Source organism: Aotus nancymaae, unplaced genomic scaffold, assembly GCF_030222135.1.
Source record: "Aotus nancymaae isolate 86718 unplaced genomic scaffold, 86718_ANA_hifiasm-v0.15.2.pri h1tg000036l, whole genome shotgun sequence".
In the NCBI taxonomy this organism is placed as follows: domain Eukaryota; kingdom Metazoa; phylum Chordata; class Mammalia; order Primates; family Aotidae; genus Aotus; species Aotus nancymaae.
Genome location: NW_026988450.1, coordinates 89,462,143 through 89,484,228, shown reverse-complemented (window position 1 = coordinate 89,484,228; position 22,086 = coordinate 89,462,143). Strand labels below are relative to the sequence as shown.

General features: G+C 48.9%; 3 pseudogenes; all 3 read left to right on the top strand.

Annotated features, from left to right (window-relative positions):
- Positions 1-1,179: 1,179 nt before the first annotated feature.
- On the top strand, positions 1,180-12,443 carry LOC135277936 (proto-oncogene tyrosine-protein kinase receptor Ret-like; annotated as a pseudogene).
- A 1,944-nt stretch (positions 12,444-14,387) lies between these two features.
- LOC105706908 (profilin-1-like) lies at positions 14,388-15,275 on the top strand (annotated as a pseudogene).
- A 363-nt stretch (positions 15,276-15,638) lies between these two features.
- On the top strand, positions 15,639-17,955 carry LOC135277935 (chromosome alignment-maintaining phosphoprotein 1-like; annotated as a pseudogene).
- The last annotated feature ends 4,131 nt before the right edge of the window (positions 17,956-22,086 follow it).

Here is a 22,086-nt window from a genome sequence, read left to right as displayed (position 1 = left end):
GCCTCCAGGCCCCTCCTCCCCTCCTGTCCTGCTGGGCACTGGCTCCTGCTTGTGGCTGCTGCTTGTGGCAGCTCAGCAGAAGGCTGTGATGACTTCGCCAGCCCAGCTGACCCCAGGGAGAGTGCACATGGGTGCCTCAGTCAGCTCTCCTGATGTCTCTGCCAGGGTCAGGTGTCCCAGTGTCTCCAGCCTTAGGGTATAACACATTCATCTCTCCAAATGTAAGGATGCCTTGCCAGGGAAAGGGCTGATGAGCTACCTGCTTTCTTGGCCAGCAAGCATCCTCCCCATGAGCCCAGGGCTGTGTGTGGCCAGGAAACCATCAGCATGTGCATGTCCATCTGTCCTGCCTGGCTTGTGGGCTGCCAGGACAGCCGCTTCTTTTGCTGCTCAAGTAAGTACTCAGGACCCAGTTACTGTCACCTCTCCCAAGGCATGCAGGTGGTGTGGAGGAATGCATGTTTGTTCTTTCTGTAGGACACCAGGGGACATTGTCAAGAGGCAGAACCAAGGTGCTCCTGCTGTGCACCAGGGCCAACAGCATTGTGTCAGGGATCCTGCTCCTATATGCAAGGACATGCCACACATTGGGAGGCATGGATCACATGTAGCTTGTCCCACCTGCTCGGCACCACCACAAGCTGGCCAGCAGGACCCTCCTCTGGCTCATGGGCAGGGCATCTGGATGAAGCCACTCCTGCCGAGAGTAGGTTGAGTGCATGGGAAGCGTCTGTCAGCCTCATACTCTTGTTATCATCAGACAAGAACCCTGAGAGTTAAGGGAGGGTTGTGGGCTGCCACTGTGACCTCCTCCATCAACAGCACCATCACCATCACCTCCACCACTATCACCACCTTCACCATCATGACCTCCACCACCACCATCACCACTATCACCACCTTCACCGTCATGACCTCCACCACCACCACCACCACCTCCACCACTATCACCGCCTTCACAATCATGACATCCACCATCACCATCAGCACTATCACCAGCTTCACCATCATGACCTCCACCATCAACATCACCATCACCACTATCACCACCTTCACCATCATGACCTCTACCTCCACCACCACCATCACCACCACCTCCACCACTATTACCACCTTCACCATCATGACCTTCACCATGACCATCACCATCACCATTACCACTATCACCACCTTACCATCATGACCTCCACCATCAACATCACCATCACCATTACCACTATCACCACCTTCACCATCATGACCTTCACCATCACCATCACCATCACCATTACCACTATCACCACCTTCACCATCATGACCTCCACCATCAGCATCACCATTACCACTATCCCCACCTTCACCGTCATGACCTCAACCATCAACATCACCATCACCATCACCACTATCACCACCTTCACCGTCATGACCTCAACCATCAGCATCACCACCACCTCCACCACTATCACCACCTTCACCGTCATGACCTCCACCACTATCACCACCTTCACCATTATGACCTCCATCATCAGCATCACCATCACCACCACTGTCTTTACCAAAGGCCAGCAAGGTAAGGACTTGAGGCAAAGGTCGGGGCTGGGCAGGAGCTTGTTCAGGATAGTGGGCAGGACTCCCGCAGGTGGAGAGGACAGGGATGGCTATGCACCTGGGAGCCCTGGGCCAGGCTGAGCAGAGTGAGCACCAGGGCCCGGAGTGAGGGGCTGATGACGGGGGCATGCAGGCAGCCGCACATACCAGGCTCTGTGTATGGGGCAGGGGAAAACTGTGAGCAGGTCCAGGCCTGGCAAAGGGCTTGGAGAGTCACCAGGGAACAGCTGTGCATGGTGGCTGCCCTGGGCTGACAGGCCTGAGATGCCACTGAACCTTCTGAGTTAGAGGTGACGAGAGCTGCCCCCGATGCAGGGAAGACACAGGGAATTAAGGAGGAGAGCAGGACACCAGGCAGGGTGCACTTAGTTGTCACATGGAAACCAGCATCCTGTGATGGCTGCCCAAGAGGCTTTTGGGTCGCCACTTGGGCTCGTGTGAGGAGGAGCCATGGCAAAGGGAAGGGTTCTGCATCAGAAGGCGGCTGAGATGAGACTGGGCTGCCGCTAGGCACTGCCCTCCCTGCTGAGGCCTCAGATAGGTCCTTGCCTTGCCCAGGGCTGTGTGCTCCATGCTAAGCCTCGTCCTCCTGGGGGTCAGGCACCACCAGGTGACTCTCAAGCCAGGACCACATTGTGTGCCATGGGCCCCTCCCACATCCAAAAGCAAAATTGCATTATGCAACAGTGTTGGTGTAAGACAAATATAATCCAGGCCACTTTATTTATTCCTTATTGTTATATTTAGTTCATCCTTTTGATTTTAAAATTAATTAAAATGGAAACTTTTTTGCATGCCCAGGCACGTGCAGCAGCAGTGCCAGTCAGGAGTAGAGGTTCCTCCTCTGCAGACTCCTGGCCCCCTGTGATCCTGGCACTGAGGGCTGGCATGAGTGGCCCAGCCTGTGTGAGCCCTCATGCCCGCCTAGAGATGGTGTGCTCCCTAGCCAGTCAGGGCACTCCCGTGCCTGGATGCCGTGGCCTTATGAGTGGCCAGAAGCTGAAGTGGGAACCATAACAGAAACTGGCCGTGCCCAGGTGTGTACCTGCCCCACGCAGGTGGCCAGGACAGCAAGGAGATGCCAGATGGGGCCAAAATCTTCATGCTTCTATCTGACCTTGATTCTAGCTGAAGCTTTAGCTGAGTGCATATCTTTAAAACTGGGATCCCCTGTAAGAACCAAATGCACAGATAGCCAAAAAAAGGACAGATGAATTGGGCTATATCAAAATGTAAAACTTCTGTGAACCAAGGCCACAATCGAAAGAGTGAAAACACAGTCCATGGAATGGGAGAAAAACTTGTAATTCATAGATCTGATAAGAGTTAATCCAGAATCTATAGAGAACTCCTCAAACTCAACAACAGCAACGAACCTGATTCTGAAATGAGCACAGGGAGCTGGGTGTGGTGGCTCATGCCTGTAATCCTCTGGAAGGCTGAGGCAGGCAGATCACTTGCACTCAGGAGTTCGAAAGCAGCCTGGCCAACATGGTGAATACTTGTCTCTACTGAAAATACAAAAAAAATAGCCTGGTGTAATGGAGGGTGCCTGTAATCCCAGCTACTTGGGAGGCTGAGGCAGGAGAATTGCTTGAACTCGGGAGGTGGAGGTTTCAGTGAACCAAGATTGCAGCACTGCACTCCAGCCTGGGTGACAGAGTGAGACTGTCTCAAAAAAAAAAAAAAAAAAAAAAAGTGAGCACAGGGCTTGGGTGGATGTTTCTCCAGATGGCCAAGAAGTACATAAAAAGATTCTCAGCACTGCCAGTCATTAGGGAAATCCAAATCAAAATCACAGTGTGATACCACCTCACACCCATTAGGATGCCCATTATTAAAAAAAAAAAGAAGAACCAGTGTTGGTGAGGATGTGGAGAATGCCTTCTGCACTGCCGGAAGATAAATGGGGAAGCTGCCGTGGAGAACAGCAGAGAGGCGCCTCAGAGGTTAAACCTAGAGCTGCCTTCGCTCCAGCACCTCTGCTTTGAATACACACAGGAAAAGAAGCAGGAAGCAGGCGGGATACATTTGTACATCCCTGATTTCAGCAGCATTATTCACAGTAACCATAATGTGGAAGTTACCCAAGTAAGCAAAGTATAATACAGACAAAAAATAGAATATTACTTGGCTTTAAAAAACAGAAACAAAAACGAAATCCTGCCGCATAGTACAGCACGGATGAACCTCGAGGGCGTTATGCTAAGTGAGATCAGCCAGGCACAAAAGGACAAGCACTGCATGATTTTACTTAAATGAGGCCCCTACAGGCTTCACATTCGTAGACACAGTAGAATGGAGGGTTCCAGGGACTGGGGGAGGAGAGGAGGGGGAGTAATTGTCTTATGGGTGCAAGTTCAGTTTTACGGGATAAAAACAGTGCTATGGAAGGGCAGTTTGCACAACAGTGTGAGCGCACTCATGCCACTGAATTGTACACTTAAACATTTTAAGATGATAAATTTTATGTGTGGTTTACAAACTAAAATAACTTTTAAAACGGGGATCTCTCCTTATATACACCTCCGAATTTATTTATGGTAGAGCCTGACTTGATCCATGTTCTTTTCCTAAAAGTAAAGTTAGATTCTAGTCCCAGGCAAAAGCAGCCTCCAGCGGGGACAGAGCCAGGACCCAGGTCTGTGCAGCATGCTGCAGGTGGTCCCCACCGGGTGAGTCTAGCTGGCAGCTCCGGTGCCCAGGGCTCCTCAGGCATCGAGAGATCATTTCCTGAGCTGAAGAGGAGTGGTTTTGTTCTCAGCCTCAGGCTTGGTTGTTCAGCACAGTGGCTGGCCCCACAAGGCTACTGGTGCACTCGTGGGCGCTGTGTGTGTGCACAAGGCATCCACACAGCTCTGTCCTGCCACTGACAGCCTGCCTGTGGCTCCAGTGCCTGTGAGACCATGCCACAGTGTCTCCCCTTTCTCTAACCCCTTCCACATCCCAAATTCTGACCATTTCCCAAACAAGCCCAGCCCTTTTACACTCCTGTTTATGAAACCACTGTACTGACTTTTTGATTAATTGATTCATTCATTGGCTCATGATTCATTTATTCTCTCAGCTCACAGAGAGTGAGTTAGCTCATGTGGCAGAAAGGTGGGCACCCTGTAAGAGTGAGGAGAAAGCGAATTGGAGGTCAGAGGGGGCCCTGGGGGCCCTGGGATCCCTGATGAGGAGCTAGGTTTTATTCTGCAAGCAGCGGAGTTAACACAGGGCTCCACAGAGGGTGCCCTGATCCAATGGACCCCGGCTGCTCTGTGCAAAGTGGCCTGTGCTGCCCAGCCTGTGGTCCAGGGTTGGATGGCGTTGGCAGAGGGGACTTGGTAGCTGGGGTGGAGGGTGAAAGAGACAGGACTCTGTGGACTGAGGTGTGTGACCTGAGCAGCGAGGTGGGGCCATGCTGTGTTGAGATGGGGAAGAGTTGGGGGCAGTTTGGGGTGAGGAGGGGCCAGACTGGGGCAAAGGAGTGGAGGGAGCAAGGCATGGAGATGCCCAGCTGGCCCGGGCTAAGGTCTGGGCTGCTGATCAGCTCACTGCACACCAGCACAGAGACCAGGTTAACAGCCCCGGGCCTGGATATGGCTAGCCAGTGAGCTGCTGCCACCATCTGGAAGACAGGCTGCAGAGGAGGAAACCAGCCGAGATGAGCCGCTTCGGTAGCATCACAGCGATGCTGGACAGCACCAAAGACAGAGGAGGTCCTGAGGGCAGCTGGGAGAAGGTGGGATACCCAGGAGGGGCGGCTTGAGCATGGGCCCTCAGCAGCAGCAATAAGGCTCAAAGACAGGAGCCAGGGGGAAAATAGCTGTCCACGTGGGACTCTCCACCCAGCAAAAATGTGCCTTCCATGAATGACGCCAAAGCCCAAGGCAAGAGTAAAGCCAGGCGCAGCCTCCTGCTGGTGGGGGTAGGATGCAGTGGCAGGTGGGGAGGCTGGAGGGGCAGCAGTGAGACCAGGCGTCCAGTTCAGCAGGGCCACGGGCTCCTGGGTGTTTGTTCAGCATAAATGTTCTGTGAAATGTATTCTTTATCCATGTCAAATATTTGACTATAGTAAGAGAAACCATGAGTGGGAAATGGGAGGGAGGCAGTTGGGGGGGTGGATAACAGGTCATATCCTGAGAGGATAACAGTGCTCAGCGTGGGGTTGGAGGGACCCCCACAGGGACAGCTGGCCTGGGGTGCTGGGGACCACCTTTTCCACCCCCAGCCCCCAGGGAAGAGCCTTGGGGCATGTTTCCCATTCCCGGGAAGATTATTGCATTAGGAAATTCTCTTAAGGAGATTCTGCTGGGCCATAATAAAGCTGTCAACTGCATCGTCTGCCACCCATCAAGGGCAGGCATGGGGCTGGCGTCGCATGTGGGGTTCTGCAGGAAGGGCCTGCTCTGCACACATGCCCTGCGCTGCTTCTAATTCACACAGTTCAGTTGTTATTCTTTTCTATTTTGGAAGCCTCAAATTGTGGCCCTTGTACTGCTGTCCTAGGGAAGTTTTTCACCATCTGGAGCTTCATTTGTGTTTCTGTGGCAGGGTCACGATGCCATGGCGGGGGGACCTCACAGTGCCCCGTCAGAGCTGCCGGGTGGATGGCAGTGGCGGAGTGGGAGACCAAGGGCCGCAGCCAGGAGCCTGTGTAGAGCTGGTGACCCCCCGCCTCTGCAGACAGGGCCAGGCCAAGCTTAGTATGCGTGCACTGAGGGTACGGGAAAATGTGTGTGCTTGGGTGTGAAAGTGGGTGTGCACCAGTATGAGCAAATACATGTGCTTGTCAGAGCCAGACTGGCCGTGTAAGAATGTGTGAGCTTATGGGAGAATGAGTGTGTAGCAGTGTGTGCCCTTGTGGTGTGTAATATGTATCCAAGAGACTGAGTGTGTGAGAGAGAAAAGGAATGCATGTGTGCCATGTGTCAGTCTGGATCAGACCAGGAGACAGCCTCACGTGGTCCCTGGGACAAGAGCAGTAACATGAGAGGCACAAAGTTGTGATGAAAGAGGGCTGGGGGCTGGGGAGAGCTCTGTGGGGCACCCTTGGCTGCAGATGGGCACCAGGGAAGAAACCCCCTTCCCAGCTGGGGTCAGAGTCTGAGGGAGGAGCTGGATGCCAGGCTAGGGCTGCTGTGCAGGTTCAGCGCTGGTAGGAGGCAACCCCTTGGGGCACATGAGCTGAGGCTGGGGACTGCAGGAAGCTGATGGCCAGGCTCAGGTGTGGGCTGCACCAGTTCCGAGGGACTGCATGCTTTGGGTATGCCCTAGAGTGGAGCACACACTGTCTCGTGAGCTGCCAGGCTCAGGTGTGGGCTGCACCAGTTCCGAGGGACTGCATTCTTTGGGTATGCCCTAGAGTGGAGCACACACTGTCTCGTGAGCTGCCTAGGCAGCAGGACCCAGAAAAGGCAGGTGTAATGACCAGGAGACAGGAGCAAGCCCTGGCCCGTCCCCAGCATTGCTCCACCTCCCTCCACGAATAAAGCTTGGCCTTGTGCTGCCTGCAAAGGAGCCCGCTCCAGGCCTGACTGGACCTGAGAATGTGCACACCTGGACAGAGAGTGTGGACTAAGGTGTGTGCACACACACATGCGGGATTAGGGCACTTGGGACTGGTCCCCTCTGCATCCAAAGATGAATAAATTAAACAGCCCAGCTAAATGTGGATCATTGGAAACGGTCTAGCACTTCACTCTGTCAAACACGAGGGCCGAGTCTTCCCTGCTGAGGTGGGCAGGGTGGAAGCAGATGGGGTCTTGGGTGACTGTGCCTCCATCTCTGTTTCTGTCTCCCACATGCCCTGTGCATGCAAACAAATACACACACTCATGACACACACTACACAGGCCTTGAAGGTTCCTGAGGTCTCTCTGAATGTGAGCAGAAACTTGGGTCTTTGGCAAGCGTTCTGTGAGCAAGCAGGACGTTCCCCCACCCTGTCCTGCACGATGCCAGGGCACAGCCAGCCTGAGGAACCAGAACCACGGCAGGGAGGTCATTGAGTGTTGACGTGGGAATCCTCTTGGTTTCTCAGACAAGAGACACTGCCATTTGCACCGTCGGTGGGTGTGGTATGTGCTGGACCACCCCGGTGCTGCAGAAGTACAGGGCGGGTCCAGCCCTGGCAGCCAAAGCTGTCCAGGCAGACACCTGTGTGCTAGGTGTGGGGGAGGATTCTGTCACCACGTGGCATTTGGGCCCTGAACGCATGGGGTGGGAAAAGCTTTGCAAGTCCTGCTGGTGACCTCCCCATGGTGTTGGGGTGGCTCTTACCAGAGGTAGGTCTCAGCCCATGGGCCTGGCCTTGATCCACAGACCAGGTAGCCCTGGCAGGCAGAATGGCAGCAGCAGGATGGGTGCCAGTCAGCAGGGCCCTGGACCTCCTGGCAGGCTCAACACCTGTTGGCGCTGGACTTCCACCATCAACCGCCTTAGCCGTTATTCCAACCCCCAAGACACACAGCCTCACAGGATGCACAGCTGTTTGATTTGGTCAGGCTTCTCACCTCTCAGCCTCAGTGTTCTTATCTGTGAAATGGGCAGTGAAGGGATCTGCACCCATTGGCTATGAGTCTGCCTTGAGAGGCTCATGATGCTACACCCCTGTGCGGAGGTGCACACCTGGCTGCACCTGCACTGGCCGTTCCTCCTCTCCCTAGCATGCCATCCCCAGTTTGAAGCTGGGGAAACTGAGGTCCAGAGGAAGCCAGTGATCTACAGAGGCTGCACAGCCCGATGGTGTCTGAACAGCAGCTCTTCCCCGGCTCTCCCCTGTCACGGACCCACCACGATTGGCTGCATCATCATTTGTGGGCTGCTTGTCCTAGAATTATGTAGCAACAAAGCATTAAACCAAGCGTGAGACCTCTGAGCAGGGCCCACCAGGACTACCCAGGCTGCACTCCGCTGAGGCTGGCCCTGCACCCACTCCTTGGTTATCCCACCTTGGACCATGTGTTTTTCCATCTAGAAGTGCCTGTGACAAGCAGGAACATTAAGACAGCTGTGCCCAGCTGCAGAGACCACCTGGGAGGCATTTTAAGTGCATTTAAGTCTGTTTCTGCTCGCAATCATTGCCTGACCTTCAAATCCCTTTTGGCAGCAGGGAGACCAACTGGAATTGGGTCCCACATGATCCTGTAGGGATGGGCTCCGCCAGATGGGAGCAGGAAAGCCCATTCTTTCCTGCACATGTGGTCTTTGTGGTGGGGGCTTTGGGGAGCCCAGGCCTGTCCTACCTCCAGTCTCTGGACCACTGAAGGTGCGTGCACATCTTGGAGGCCCCAGAGGAGCACCTTGGGATTCCCAGTCTGGATCTGCTCCTGTGGCGGAGAGGTGTCCACTTTTCTGCAGCCTGAGCATCACCAGAGCCACCCTGCAGGCACCAAAGAGCAAATAGTTCTTATTGGGAAGGCCAGGGCCCGAGGTGTGTGTCCCAGAGAAAACTAGATCTGGCAGAGCTGCATTGCCTCTCCCGACCTGAGCTCAGTCAGTCCCTAGAATCCCCTCTGGGGTGAGAACGTGGACCCCGTCACCTATGTGAATAGCCCAAACATGGGAAGCCACATGGGATTGAGAGGGGACTTATCAGGGCCCAGGGCATCCAGCCCCTCCTCACCCTGTGAGGCCACCGTGAGTTATAGTCTCTCGCCCTCTTTGTCACCAGAAATGCAACCCCAACCACCATCCCGAGGTCGCTGTCATGGGAGCTGCGTTCCTGATGTGCAGTGAGCACTTCAAGAGAAGACTTCTCCTGTTCTGTTTTCCCAGTGTGGGACTCCAGACACCTCACCTGTGCTCTTCCAGGCTCCACTTGGCACTTACGGGTATGTGGCACTGCATGGGTGTGTGACCCATCCAGGTGTTTGCGTGTATCCATAGTTCACCCTTTTTCTGGGCAGGATTCTGTGGCGTGGCTGGACCACAGTCTGCCTGTCCATCCACCTGCTGAAGGGCTTCTAGGCTCTTGGCTTCTGTGAATCATCCCTCCAGTTCCCACTACGCCATTTGATGGACGTATGTTTTTACTTCTCTTGGATGAATGGAGTGGAATTGCAGGGTCATATGGTAGGTGTATGTTTAGATAAAGATTTATGACTTTCCTGTAAAGAGCTTTCTTCATTTTTGGCAACTGTTGCCTGCCTGCGTGGCTGGCAGTGTCTCCTGCCCTTGAACACTCTGGCTCTGGGTGACCTGTTGAGAAGCCTGTGTGGTTCGGGTGCCCTTCCGGCCTGGGTGATTGAGAACAGGCTTGCCACTGTGGCTACTGCCTCCCCATCTTCTTGCCTTTCTCTGTTTTAAAGCAGTCCTTTTCTAGCCAGTGTGTAACCACACAAATAATTGAGTGTTCGTGTTCTTAGGACCATAGATGAAAAACTCCTGCTAAGACAGGAATTTTAAACTAATGATTTTTTTTTTTTTTTGGTCCTCGAAGAAGTCTTATCCTCACCATCCTTCACTCACTTCCCTACTTCCCACAGTGGCACTGGGCCTCTACTTCTCAAGGGATGCTTACTGGGAGAAGCTGTATGTGGATCAGCTGGCAAGCATGCCCTTGCTCTATGTCCATGCCCTTCAGGACACTCCTGGGGAGGTCCCCAACTTCCGCCTGGGCCGGCATTTCTATGGCACATACCACACGCGGCTGCACGAGAACAACTGGATCCCACCCAGGAGGACACAGGCCTCCTCTACCTTATCCGGAGCCTGGACCAGAGAACCTGGGAGAAGCTCAGTGTCCGCAGTAAGGGAGCTGCCCCCACTCCCATCCCCACACCCCACCCTACCCCTTCCTCAAGCTGCCCTCATCACAGCCGCTGACACTGAGGCTCGGGGTGGCTTCCCCACCACACCTGGTGTGGAGGGCGTCAGAGTTGAGGTGAGGCTGGCCTGCCTCTGTGTCCAGCCTGGAGGGTGTGGAGGGCGTCAGGGGTGAGGTGAGGCTGGCCTGCCTCTGTGTCCAGCCTGGAGGGTGTGGAGGGCGTCAGGGGTGAGGTGAGGCTGGCCTGCCTCAGTGTCCAGCCTGGAGGGTGTGGAGGGCATCAGGGGTGAGGTGAGGCTGGCCTGCCTCTGTGTCCAGCCTGAGAGAAGCCAGGACAAGTTTCAGGGCTGCCAGTGACCCTGGGGCTTCCTGAGGCTGTGGGGGTTTGGAGACACACAGGAATCTGGGTACACACTTCTGCCAGACCTGAATTCTTCTTCCAGTGGTGCTAAAAAGGATTAGGAGGTTTCAAGAGAGGGAGTAAGTGGGGCTGAAAAAATTCCAAAGTTTTGACTTACCAAATGACCTGCAACTCTCTGGAGAAGCGGCAGTTCCTAAGGAAAGCCTGACTTCTTATCAGAGCCGGCTTGTGCCAGAGACTCCTGTCTGGCCCAGGTGTCCAGGGAGGAAAGTGGAGCAGTCAGTGCTAATGTCATGGCCACACGTGACATTGGAGCTGGGAAGGGTGGGGGGAAGCAGGGTGCCTGTGACTGGGAACAGTGATGCTGCCCCTGGTAGCTCCCACCCCCTGCCAACCCTCCAGGGCCACGACTTGCGCAGCCCCCGCAACCACCCTAAGCCCTGTCTGTTGGTGAGAGGCAAGCCTCGGGCCATGAGTGCAGAGCAGGCATCCCTGCCCTACTCAGGCAGAGTGGCCCGTCTGCCAGGGACAGCCCAGTGCAGGACAGGGAGGGGGCTTGGGTGGGCAGCTCCCTCCAGGGTAGCCCAGGCAGATCCTGGAGGAGGCAGCATCTGAGATGAGTCTTGGTTCTATGAACTTAGTTGCTGTTCTCTTCAACCTGAGCCCTTAGGGTGGAGCTTGAGGAATGGGAGTCCCTGGGTGGGGCCAGCATGGAATTTGCCCTGGGCCTGAGATTCCTGGGAAGCCTGAGCCCTCCAAAGTGGGGAGAGGCTTCATACATGGCCAGGTCCTGTCAAGAAAGAAACCACAGAGTGATTTGAACAGGGAAAGTTTGTGTAAAGAATGAATTACAACAGAGGGTTGGAGCAGTGATGGACAGGCTAGCAAAAAGCAGAGAATGCCAGAGAATATGGGAAGAGCAGCTCTGAGGAGCAGCCGCCCACCTCCAGCTGAGATGGAAGCTGGGAAAGCCCTTGTGGTACATCGGAAATTGCTTTGGCACCTCGGTGATGGAACTTGCCGGAAATGCCCCCTCTAGGCATTGGGGAAGTCTGTCTGCGGCCACTCCAAACCTCCTTGGGGAGGGTGTGGCAGGCGGGGCGCTGATCACTTACTGGAAAAGTTGCCACCAACAGAGTCAGGGAGCCTTCAACCCAGTGCTCAGCACGCCTCCCTGAGGGGCCTCTAAGCTGAGAACTGAATGAAGAGAGCTAGGCCTGGGGGGCACTGATGCTCCGGGCCGCAGGGCCCTGCAGCAGAGGCAAGGAGGTAGCAGGTGGAGCTGGAGCACCAGGCTGAGCCCTGTGGACCTTGGTGGGGACCAGGTTTTGCATCAGGCCTGGAGCTCCAGCCTCTTCCCCATTCCCGACTGCCTGGCAGGTGTGGCCGATGCCCCCACAGGCCTGACCTCTCTCTGCAGACGGAGGCTTCTGGGTGTTCACCGTCTACCTCAAGGTCTTCCTGTCACCTACGTCCCTTCGTGAGGGCGAGTGCCAGTGGCCAGGCTGTGCCCGAGTGCACTTCTCCTTCTTCAACACCTCCTTTCCAGCCTGCAGCTCCCTCAATCCCCGGGAGCTCTGCTTCCCAGAGAAAAGCCTCTCCTTCCGCATTCGTGAGAACCGGCCCCCAGGCACCTTCCACCAGTTCCGCCTGCTGCCTGTGCAGTTCTTGTGCCCCAACATCAGCGTGGCCTACAGGCTCCTGGAGGGTGAGTGCCGACATTGTGGGGCTGCCGCTTAGTACCTGCTGCTGCTGGACTTGCTCTGTGAGCCCTTGACACAAGCCATCTGGTTTATTCTTCACCGCCATGCCATCAGTTCATTCAATATTCCGGAAATACCTCTTGCCTGCCTGCCAGGAGCCAGGTACTATTCTAGCAGCTAAGGATGTAACAATCAACACAAAATGTTGGAATCCTGCCTGCCTGCAGCTTTCATTTTGTGGGACACACAGTGCATCCATGCATGCCAAGGAAATCAGGTGGCTTCTGGAAAGAGCTAGCTGGGGAGAAAGCCAGGGAGAGGGAAACACTGAGGAGGAGGGAACAAAAGAGGAGACTTCCAATCCTCCATCGTAAATTGGGTGGTGGTGGGGGCGGGGCTAGCAGAGCAAAAGCGGGCGGGTGCTGGGTATGCAGGCTTAGCCCCTCGGAGGGGCCACAGTGTGACCCTTGTGTGCCTGGAGGTCTCAATTTAACATAAAACCCAGAATTTTTTTAAGCACGAAAAGCCTTGCTCTAAATTATCACCACTGTATGTTAAATCTTTCCTTTAGTAATCACTTTTAGATTATTGAATTCCATCATGAACATTATCAAACATATCTTTTTAATTTTTCCAAAACTCCTTTTCAGTTTAAATTTATTCACCTTATTACATGCTTCCTCGTGATAAATGTTGTAGCATTTTTATTATTTAAACTAGGAATATTAACAGTAACCAAATCTAAAAGGTACAATTACAGAAGATAAGGTTTTTAACATTTTTCCAGTACTTCTTGAATTTTGCAAGATTGTTCAAACATTATTATTTTTATTAGCAGAAATGTTTAAAACTAAAAAAAAATTTAGTACCAGAATATTATTAACCATTTTTTAAACTTCGTCATTTATTTTGCTTTACACAAATGCCATCTTGAAGACATAATGTAGGTTTAGTGTAGACACCTAATACAGAGTGTGGGACGTCTTGATGCATTTTAGGCAAGGCACCAACAGAAACACCTTATGTGTGCAGGTGACGTCTAAATCTGTCTCAAACTGCATTCTATTCAAGGCACAGCATGTCAGATCTGACTGGGCCTTCTCTCTTCCTTTACAAAAGCAACTTTAATATCCCCAGCCTACATTCTGGACTCCTGAGTCAATGAGGAATGAGCTTCAAGTTTCTCTTAGAATCTGCCCAAACAACTCCTCTACAAAGAATTCAAGTATCTGGTCTTAAGATGCCCCACACACCCCACCATGGCCGGTGGCCACAAACTGAATGAGCCGCGATGTCTAGAGGATGCCTTTTCACCTGCGTCCTCTAGTTTTGCTGCCCCTTCCACACACCTTCTCTACAACCTCCTCTCCTGAGTCCCATCAGGCCTTCAGGACCCTGCTTGGCACCCCCTCGCCCAGGGAGCCTTCCCGGTTTCTGGGTGGCTTTCTAGCGCTTTGTCCTTCTTTCATGGGACTTATCACTGCCTGGTGTCGCCCTTAGGATTTCCTCTTCTCTTCATAAGCTCCTGGGTGAGGGTACCACAGGGCGCTTCACCTATGAGTCCCTCCGGTGTGGGCCAAGGCACCTGCAGGCAGTGAGCTCTGTGACCGCACAATTCCTTCCCAGAAGTCAGCGTTTCCCAAAAGGATGATCACTGAGATGGCATCTGCTTCCCGATGACCGGAGGTTCACCCAGAGCGTGGAGCGAGGCACTCAGGCCCTGCCAGGTGCAGTGGGGGAACCAGGTGCCGTGGGGGTGACCAGGTGCCCTAGGGGTGACAAGGTGCGGTGTGGGTGACTGGGTGCTGTGGGAGTGATTGGGTGCAGAGGGTAACTGGGTGCGGTGGGGGGTGATCGGGTGTGGTGAGGGTGATCAGGTGCGGTGAGGGGTACTGGGTGCCGTGGGGATGATCGGGTGTCCTGGTAGTGGGCAGCCCACAGCCGCAGCAGCAGCGCTGAGAGCAGCCCCATTAGCAGCGCCATGGCCGGGTGGAGCGCCTACGTCGACAACCTCATGGCAGACAGGACCTGTTAGGACACGGCCATCGTGGGCTGTAAGGACTTGCCTCCGTCAGGGCCGCCGTCCCCAGGAAAACCTTTGATAACATCACTCCAGCAGAGGTTGGTGTCCTGTTTGGCAAAGGCCGGTCAAGTTTTTACGTGGGGGCTGACACTTGGGGGCCAGAGTGTTCGGTTATCCGGGACTCACTGCTGCAGGATGGGGAATTTAGCATGGATCTTCATACGAAGAGCACCGGTGGAGCCCCACCTTCAATGTCACTGTCACCAAGACTGACAAGATACTAGTCCTGCCGATGGACAAAGGTGTCCACAGTGGTTAGATCACAAGAAATGTTATGAAATGGCCTCCCACCTTTGCATGCCCAGTACTGACCTGGTCTGTCCCTTCCCCTTCACTGCTCCCCACAGCTTTGCACCCCTTTCCTCCCCACACACACATACACCATTCTCTTTTTTGGGCCATTACCCCACACCCCTTATTGCTGCCAAAACCACATGGGCTGTGGGCCAGGGCTGGATAGACAGACACTGCCCCCTACCCATACCCCTCCTGTGTGTGGCTGGAAAACTTTTTGGTTTTGGGGGGTTTTCTTCTGAATAAAAAAGATTCTAACAAAATAATAATTTTTTATTTTTAATGATTCTTTATTTGCAATTTTTACGCTGTATACTTCCAAAAGGTTATTGATATTGGTTACAAGCAAATTTACATGCATGCATGTAGAAAAACACTAAAGGTCAAAGAGATGAGAGAGCACATCAAGAGGAGAGTAACAGTGTTCGGAAGGAGTCATGAGTTAATTTGACTATCCTGACAGCCGAGGAGAAAAGGAAGCATCACAGGTGAGGGGATTTTCACTGTCCACTAAAAGGGAGCACATTATGTGAAAGGAGTCTTTTTTTCTAGCACTGCACTAGTGATAGTAATGTATCCCATGTGTCTTTACATAAAGACATTGATCAATGAATTTTTTTCAGCCAACATTTCTTTATAAAGCCAAGGACACAACATTACATTTTATTTCAGGAAAAATGTTGTTATAGGAAAAGCTAACACAGTTCAAGTAGACAGCTTGTGATTTAACTTGTTACAAAGACAGAACTTAGACTAACTTATCATAACGTTCCCATGTAAGCTTTCCCTCCCGCAGCTTTCATTTCAACCGTATATTTGGCAGAAGTTAATTAACTGGGGACTACAGAACTGCCGATGGAGAGTCAGTATTGACCTCAAATCTTTGGATTTGTTTGAAAGCCTACATAACCACTAAGTTGAGCCCCATAGAGCAAAATGTGACTGGAACTAGAAATTCTTGTCAATGAGCTTCCTTGACTATAAAAGAATCTGACAGTAGTTTGGGTAGAATGAAGATTGCCAACTCAAAAGCCCTTGGATGTCACTAAATGTATAGCGGGGCCAGGTGTGAACAATGGCAAATTGAAGATGCTTAGCCACAGGCACTGAAAACATACAAACATTCAAAAGTATAAAAACACTGTTGCAGCCAGCGTCCTGGCAGAACGTGGTCTGCCCGCAGCCTGCTGACAGTACCTGACTTAGAGCAGTAGCGTTTCCCGTCAAGCCGACCAGAATGTGTTCTCTACAATGTACAGCCAAGTTCCTGAATAAAAATACTATTTGAATATTGGATTCTATCAGCCAAGAATACCAGTTTTAGTTCTTTTAACATAGTAGACAATCAGGGTGAAAGGCTCCTCCACATCCACGATGGTGTCCCATGTCATCAGTGTAGAGAAGCTTGTTTTTCTATTTGCTCTAACAAAAGGATATGGACTCCCTTAGTATAAATAATAAGAATCAGACTATTGGTTTATGTTGATAAGAAGAGTGAGTAGAACATAGCTCTCTTTTATCTCTTTTATCTGAAATGGATTAGAGCACCCCATCGTATCCATCCTGATTCTGGTAGGGGTATTATGAAGAATTTACATGCACTGGAAAGGCCCGGCCATCTTGGCTTTCTTGACTTTATAATTTAGCCATGCTTTGGCCAAATTGCTGAAAGATAGCAATATTTAGGAACATAATAAATTTAAGGGAGATGTAATCACTCTTAACCTTACTTGAGGGTCAATGCAAATATTTCCAGGAAATTGACCCTGGGGAATTGATCTTTGAATAAAGATTATCTGTGCCTCAGTGTTTTGCAGAGTTGATTCTAGGCATTCCATTCTTTCAACACCATTAACAAATGGGTTTTTAAATGTGTGACTTATTTTTAAAACTGTAAAGATTTTCCTTAAATTGTATTCAAATAAGTCCTAGCCAAGTTAATATACATTAATACTTCTATACTGCCCTTAAGAAAAAGAATACATTCATAGAAAAATACCTATTAACATAGAACATTCCTTGGTTTTCGCCTTTGCTTTTCCCCGATTTTTTTCAAGAGTGTAGACCAGTACTGTTGCTACCAGCCACATGTTATTATTTCCCTGAGTCCCAGAAAAGTTCCCGGGGTGGTTCTCCTGATCTGTGGAAGTCTTCCTATTTTCTTGAGCCTCAGAAACCTGTCTTCCCTGACACCAGAAAAACAGGTTCTTCTGGGCCATCTGAGTACCCCAAAGCAGCCTCACCTGTCTGGAAGTCTGTTCTATTGATACCGAGCCTAGGAAACCTGCCCTGTTTCCTGAGCCTGCCAAAACAGCCCCTTCTGCTTCCCCAAGGCCGTGCAAACGTGCCCTTTGTCCAGAGCCCCAGAAGCATGTCCTTTTCCCTGAACTCCCTAAATCTGCTATATTCTCAGAATCACAGAAGGCTGTTGAGCTTGGTGATGAACTACAGATGGATGCCATAGATGATCAAAAATGTGATATTCTGGTTCAGGAAGAACTTCTAGCTTCACCTAAGAAACGCTTAGAAGATACTTGATTTCCTTCCTCAAAGCAGCTCAATAAAGACAACCAAGAGCGCTCAGATGCTGAGCATAGTAGTAGTGAGTACATTGAAACAGATTTGGATGCAATGGATATTAAGGGCCACGAATCAAACAGTGATCAAGAGCAGGTTGATGTGGAATCCACTGCTTTTAGCAAAGAGAACAAAATGGACATGACTAGTCCAGAGCAGACTAGAAATGTGCTGCAGTTCACTAAGAAAAACAAGCTTTTACCTCCGAGAAGGTGATTGCAAAATATATGAAGTGTGGAAAAGGAAAGTAGGATTGCAAAATTTGCTGTTGCCGTGCTATGAAAAAGGTGCTGTTTTGCATCGTTTGGCTAATAAGCATAATGTTCAAAGCCCTTACAAATGCACAATTTGTCGAAAGGCTTTTCTTTTGGAATCTCTCCTTAAAAATCATGTAGCAGTCCATGGGACTTAAATTTATTATGTTCCTAAATATTAAGTCCAAAGTTTACTTAAATGTCCACGTTGTAAATTTGAATCAAATTTCCCAAGAGATTTTAAGAAACATTTAACCCATTGTCAAAGCCGGCATAATGGAGAGGCAAATAAAAAGCTAGTGGAAGCTCTTGAACCGCCACTGGAGGAGCAGCAAACTTGATGTTTCAGCACAGTGTGAATATTCGCTCTGGTAAGGTGTTTGATGAAACCATTCTTTGTAAGTATAGCTTATCAAGTAACGTAGTTAGATCAGCAGATGACATGTATAGTGGATCGTGTTTCACTGTCTCCGTTGTGTTACTAAGAATGAGCATTTGATTATTTCTTCCTGGTCTCTGTCTATGTGGCTATCTTGTAAATCGATACATTTCTTTATATTCCAGGTGGATTAAACTTCTCATTTCTTTTAAGTATATCTAAATAATAATACAAGGAAGTAGGCATTCCGTTTAATAATCAAGAGCAAGGTGTACTCAAAGCATTCATTTAAAGCGTACCTGTGTGTGGAACTAATTTCAGACAATAGAAATTATTAGTTCAAATGTTTAAGAATTAGGCATAAAAAATAAATTTGAGAAATTTTGTTTCCTTGCATGTATTTTTAAACCATAAGGGTTATTTTCCATCTGATATAAAATTAGTTTATAAATCTTAATCAGTTACTAGATGTGAATTAAGTTTTGTGCCATGAAAAGTTGGAGTCTCAGGGTTGCTGATTTTCTGCTAATGGGAAAAATTGAGTAAGTATTTAAAATAGTTTGCAGCCTTCTCCCACAGGAGACAAGAGAAAGATGAGTGTGATTTTAGGTCTTTCTTGTCCATTTTTGTTTTCAGTGGAGTCTTCTACTCTGTAACTTCCCCCAAGATCTGGTTCTTCCCTCCCCCTCTCCCCCCACCCAACACCCACCAGTTCACATTACTAGATGATTCTTAATTGTCAAACGAGTTAGACCTTGTATATCCTACTCCTGGGCCCTACAAGTTGCCTGTGGGGGCTTAAGACCAGGTTAATAAGTAGGAACTAAAAGTCTTCCAGATTCACAGTAGAAAATTTTATAGACATTTCTGTTAAAGAAATATATCAATTTTATGTATTTCAGTTCTGTTACTGTAAATACCTTGTTCATGTAAATACCTAAATATCTGTTCACGGATTATTTTATACTATTTTGTCAAATGTGTATCAACCAAATTAAAAAAGAAAGACTTTCATGTCAAAAAAAAAAAAAAAGGATTTTTTTGTCATCTACATTAGGTATTTCTCTTAATGCTGTCTCTTCCCTAGCCCCCCACCACCCAAACAGGTCCCAGTGTGTGATGTTCCCCTTCTTGTGACCATGTGTTCTCCTAACTCCCACTTATGAGTGAGAACATGCAGTGTTTGGTTTTCCGTTCTTGTGTTAGTTTGCTGAGAATGATGATTTCTAGCTTCAAAAGACATGAGCTCATCCTTTTTTATGGCTGCATAGTATTCTATGGTGTACATGTGCCACATTTTCTTTGTTCATTCTGTCATTGATGGGCGTTTGGGTTGGTTTCAAGTCTTTGCTATTGTGAACAGTGCCGTAATAAACATCCGTGTGCATGCGTCTTTATCCTAGAATGATGGATAACCCTTTGGGTGTATACCCAGTAATGGGATGGCTGAGTCAAATGGTATTTCTAGTTCTAGATCCTTGAGGAGTCACCACACTGTCTTCCACAATTGGTTGAACTAATTTACACTCCCACCAACAGTGTAAAAGCGTTCCTATTTCTCCACATCCTCTCCAGCATCTGTTGTTTCCTGACTTTTTAATGATCGCCATTATAACTGACATGAGATGGTATCTCAGTGTTTTTGATTTGCATTTCTCTAATGACCAGTGATGATGGGTTTCTGTTCATATGTTTGTTGGCTGCATAAATGTCTTCTTTTGAGAAGTGTCTACTCACATCCTTTGCCCACCTTTTGATGGGATTGTTTGTCTCTTTCTTGTAAAATTCTTTAAGTTTTCTGTAGATTCTGAATATTTGCCCTTTGCAGATAGATAGATTGAAAAAATTTTCTCCCATTTTGTAGGTTGCCTGCTCACTCTGATGATAGTTTCTTTGCTGTGCAGAAGCTCTTTAGTTTAATTAGATCCCATTTGTCAATGTTGGCTTTTGTGGCCATTGCTTTTGGTGTTTTAGTCATGAAGTCTTTGTCCATGCCTATGTCCTGAATGGTATTGCTTAGGTTTTCTTCTAGGGTTTTTAAGGTTTTAGGTCTTAGATTTGGTCTTTAATCCATCTTGAGTTAATTTTTGTATAGAATGTAAGGAAGGGATCCAGTTTCAACTTTCTGCATATGGCTAGCCAGTTTTCCCAACACTATTTATTAAATAGGGAATCTTCTCCCCATTGCTTGTTTTTGTCAGGTTTGTCAAAGATCAGATGGTTGTAGATATGTGGTGTTATTTCCGAGGCCTCTATTCTGTTCCATTTGTCTATATATGGGTTTTGGTTCCTGTACCAAACTGTTTTAGTTACTGTAGCCTTGTAGTATAGTTTGAAGTCAGGTAGAATGATGCCTCCCACTTTGCTCTTTTTGCTTAGGATTGTCTCGGCTATGCAGGCTCCTTTTTGGTTCCATATGAAATCTAAAGTAGTTTTTCCGAAATCTGTGAAGAAAGTCAACGGTTGCTTGATGGGGACAGCACTGAATCTATAAATTACTTTGGGCAGTATGGCCATTTTCATGATATTGATTCTTCCTATCCATGAGCATGGAATGATTTTCCATTTGTTTGTGTCCTCTCTTATTTCCTTGAGCAGTGGTTTGTAGCTCTCCTTGAAGAGGTCCTTCACATCCCTTGTAAGTGTTATTCCTAGGTATTTTATTCTCTTTGTAGCAATTGTGAATGGGAGTTCATTCATGATTTGGCTCTCTGTTTGTCTGTTATTGGTGTATAGGAATGCTTGTGATTTTGGCACATTGATTTTGTATCCTGAAACTTTGCTGAAGTTGCTCATCAGCCTAAGGAGATTTTGGGCTGAGACAATGGGGTTTTCTAAATATACAGCCATGTCATCTGCAAACAGAGACAATTTTACTTCCTCTTTTCCTAATCGAATACCTTCTATTTTTTTCCCTTGCCTGATTGCCCTGGCCAGAACTTCCAATTGTATGTGGAATAGGAGTGTTAAGAAAGGGCATCCTCGTCTTGTGCCGGTTTTCAAAGGGAATGCTTCCAGTTTTTGCCCATTCAGTATGATATTGGCTGTGAGTTGTCATACATAGCTCTTATTATTTTGAGATATGTTCCATCAATACCTAGTTTATTGAGAGTTTTTAACATGAAGTGCTGTTGAATTTTGTCATAGGCCTTTTCTGCATCTATTGAGATAATCATGTGGTTTCTGTCATTGGTTCTGTTTATGTGATGAATTATGTTTACTGATTTGTGTATGTTCAACCAGCCTTGCACAGGGATGAAGCCAACTTGATCATGGTGGATAAGCTTTTTGATGTGATGCTGGATTCAGTTTGCCAGTATTTTACTGAGGATTTTCACATCAACATTCATCAGGTATATTGGCCTGAACTTTCCTTTTTTTGTTGTGTCTCTGCCAGGTTTTGGTATCAGGATGATGCTGGCCTCATGAGTTAGGAAGGACTTCTACTTTTTCTATTGGTTGGAATAGTTTCAGAAGGAATACTGCCAGCTCCTCTTTGTACCCTGGTAGAATTCAGCTGTGAATCCATCTCGTCCTGGACTTTTTTTGGTTGGTAGGCTATTAATTACTGCCTCCATTTCAGAACTCAGGGATTTGACTTCGTCCTGGTTTAGTCTTGGGAGGATGTATGTGTCCAGGAATTTATCCATTTCTTCTAGATTTTCTAGTTTATTTACGTAGAGGTATTTATAGTATTTTCTGGTGGTAGATTGTATTTCTCTGGTATTGGTGGTGATATCCCTTTTATCATTTTTTATTGTGTCTATTTAATTCTTCTTTCTTTTCTTCCTCATTAATCTGGCTAGTGTTCTATTTTGTTGATCTTTTCAAAAAACCAGCTCCTGGACATTGATTTTTTTTTTTTTTTTGAAGGGTTTTTCATGCCTCTATCTCCTTCAGTTCTGCTCTGATCCTAGTTATTTCTTGTCTTCTGCAAGCTCTTGAATTTGTTTGCTCTTGCTTCTCTAGTTCTCTTAACTGTGATGTTAAGGTGTTGATTTTCCATCTTTCCTGCTTTCTCTGTTGAGCATTTAGTGCTACAAATTTCCCTCTACACACTGCTTTAAATGTGTCCAAGAGATTCTGTTCTTTG